This window comes from Anneissia japonica, unplaced genomic scaffold, assembly GCF_011630105.1.
Source record: "Anneissia japonica isolate Jap-2015-1 unplaced genomic scaffold, ASM1163010v1 scaffold731_len135611_cov127, whole genome shotgun sequence".
Lineage (NCBI taxonomy): Eukaryota > Metazoa > Echinodermata > Crinoidea > Comatulida > Comatulidae > Anneissia > Anneissia japonica.
The window spans coordinates 108,560-112,009 of NW_022718818.1; the positions used below are offsets into that span (position 1 = coordinate 108,560).

The 3,450-nt window shown below is 34.8% G+C and overlaps 1 protein-coding gene across 1 annotated transcript in view; it reads right to left on the minus strand.

The window, feature by feature from the left end:
* The window catches only part of LOC117110635, a gene marked incomplete in the record, with an annotated part of 17,855 nt that overhangs the window by 3,317 nt on the left and 11,088 nt on the right, over positions 1–3,450 (minus strand).

Genomic DNA, 3,450 nt, shown 5'->3' on the forward strand with positions numbered 1-3,450 from the left:
AAACAAAAAAATATATATAGTAGGAATCACTCTGCACTGAGTCAATTCAAATCAACATGTTGAAAAGTGCATTTAAGAGGTTCCCACCTTTGTGTTGGGCCGACGCGTCAGCCCATGGTTTCCTCTTGGAGAGTTTTGTCAAATTTTTAATAAATAACTAAATAAATCAATTTAAAATTGACAATTATTGGTTATCAACTCAATTAGGCAGAATATAAGAGTTTGCTTCCTTTATCTTGAAATCTACAACCGGATTCACTATTTGATGTAGTAAGAACTAACAATCTTTCAGAACCTCTGGTGTAGTGATTTATGACCCCTAACCAAAAAAAGTAAAAGCATGTGAAAGTATGATGACACTTGTGACGCAATTATATTCCACATTTCAACCAATCAAATGTTTAGGATCTATGTAATTATGTGGTATAAAATCATTAACAACCCTTTTACAATTTTAAGTGCTTTTACTACTCCTGTGAGCTTTAAGCCTGGTTCTCGTGAGAGCCCTAGTATCCGGATCGGGAGCTAACCGTAAGTGCAAGCCGTTAGCACCCGCATGAGAACGCCCGATCACTAACCGTTAGCAGTATCAGGATACCCCTAACGGTTAGCAAGCGCTATCGGTTAGCAAGTTGAGCGCATTTTTATCATCAACCAATCACACATACGCATTTACAATTTCCAGTTTCTTATTGGCCAGTGATTCGATCATCATATTAACTTACAATTTTTCCGAAAAGTCCGGTGCCAGCAGCAAAGTCTAGAATGCGTGAACTCTTGTTGGGTATTAGTGCACAGATGCCACTAATTGTCAATCTATGCCCATCATCTTGAAACGATCCAACGATCTAGTTAAATAAACAAATAAAACATTTCATTCCATTACATTTCATATATTTTGTCTTGACAGATTAAATACAATTTTGAAAAATAGGCTTCAAGTAAAAGCATAACCACCATGATTTGGAAAAAGGCTTTACTGCAAAATCAACGGTTTGAAAAAAATGAGCAAAACGCTTTTGGTTTTAGCTAAAGTAAAGTACTAGTAATCTTCAATTCTTAAAAAGTAAACTATTAAAACAATTTTCATGTATGTTTCACTGATTTTTTTTTTCTTTTATTTCAATGGGGGAGGAGTGAAAATGCAGATAATGCCTTTTATCGGTGTATTTGTGCCTATAGATAGGAATTAATATTGACACTTGGGCATTATCTGCAATAATGTTTAAAAGTGTTTATAAATTTTAAATTAGTTAATGGTTATTGTAAATGTATGTCACTGTAATCTAAAATTAAAAAATGTTCCATAAATATATTTATTCTAGATTTCATGTAAAAGTGGAGGTGTATCTCTTTCTCTTTTAAATGTAAGTTTCAAAGTTCATATGGAAATTAAAAGACTGCATTACAAAATACAGCATTAAATGGTCCATTGTCGACAGAGCTGCATTTTATTCAACTAAAACAAAACGGTGTAACTTATGCCTTACAGAAAAGTTACACATCATCAACAGCTTTCAACATGCAGACACAGCACTAAATTCCTACTTAAAAACACATAACACCCTATTTGCATACCCTATATATATATATAAGATGTGTATAAGAGACAGGTGTATGTGTGTGAGATATTTATGTTTGAACCAAGAGATACGCGCCAATAATGCGCGATTTCGACGAAACGCAATGTGAGAGCGATTTAAATAAGTTGAAACAGAGATTACCCATCATTGAGAACGGAGCTTACTAAAATAATAAAACTACAGCAGCTTAATATAGAGGTCCTCATCCAATTAAAGACCTCTTTCGGGACGGGGTTTTCATAGTATTTAGAAGGTTTGATCTCTTATGAGAATAACAAAGATGATTAAGACATTTGGTAATTTCGGATAATAGAAAAGTAATCTTTAATTGGAGGTGGTTCTTGATTTGAGGGGTCTTACCATTGTCAATGCTCAGTCCTTTGTCTTCTACGAATTCAACCATAAGCTTTGTATAGATGTTCTCATTTTTAGCTTGTTCAATTGAATACATATATAAAACAGAAAATAATGATGCGGAAACGTTGGTATTCAGGAAATGAATATATTCCATCTTGTCCTCAAGACTTCATCAGCGTAATTGATTACACAAATTAGAAAATACCAGATCAAAAAATACAATAAACAGTCGGCGTAAAATAGAGGAAGGTGATTAAATGAGATAAACAATAATGGAGACACAGGGATAATGATACAGTATATGTTGGGATTAAGGTAGAGCTTAAAGTGTAAAAAACAAGTACTGTACTGTGATATCGAGTAGTGTAAGCGATAGCCCATGATACTAATAAGTATAATGGCAATAAAAAATATTGGATAATATATAAACCTAATGTAAATACATATATATGATTATAGAATAATAATAATAATAATAATAATAATATGCCATTAACAATTATAAGCAAAAAAAAAGTAAACTAGGTATAGGCCTAGATACAAATGTAATGCAGAAGTCAAGCAGAGAAGTGAAAATAAAAAAATATAACATTATAAAAGTAATATACAAATATTAACTGCTCATGAGGGGAATGGTGAAATCTATTGCCCCATGTGATGTGGAGACGTAGCCTACATATTCCCGAGGGCCGAAGCCCGAGGGAAGATAGGCTACGGTCTCCACATCATCAAGGGGCAATAGATTTAACTGTTCCCCGAAAATACGGCAGTCAGCATTTGTTTTATATGCCTCATACATAAATTCTACGAGGCCTAAAAAAGTACTTACTTCCTAGCCTGTTTGTTATATTAGAGGCATAGGCCTACTACTAGGCCCACTACTACTCGACTAGGCTAGCCTAGGCGATCAAGAGCGTGTCTAGCTCTTCTTTGCTTATTTACTCAATTTCAAAATTTCAACAGCACCCATCGTCTTGCAATATATTTGTCGAATATTGATAAGACATACTCCATTTGTCTTATGGTGCTTTTTGCTATCGGCTTCGTCAAGAAGTAATTCTAGACCTAGGCTACTCCTTCATCTCGAAACGAGCAGCATCTATTGTTTATCGTCTACTCGCTGATCCGTGACGCGGACAGGGGATAATCTCGTCGTAGAGGTCGCAGTCCCCCTTTACCGTCAGCAGCGCAATGTAGTGGGCCCGGAGTTTGCACATCGCGACAGGTAAAAAAAGTACTATTTTTTCAGGGAATAGTACTTTTTGAGTGGAATAGTACTTTCTATTGCCCCGCTTCTTAACCAATCAGAATCTATATTGAATATAACATGGTGAACATAAAATAGTGATAAATGAGGCGGGAATACGGTGATATGAAAAAATCATTCATCATTCCTGATGATGACATAATTAATGTCGAAATATTGGATCCCAACACGATGGCGTGTATTTCAATACTTGGAGTATGTATTATACTTTCTTATCTGAGATTAATCAGTGGACCTTTCGGT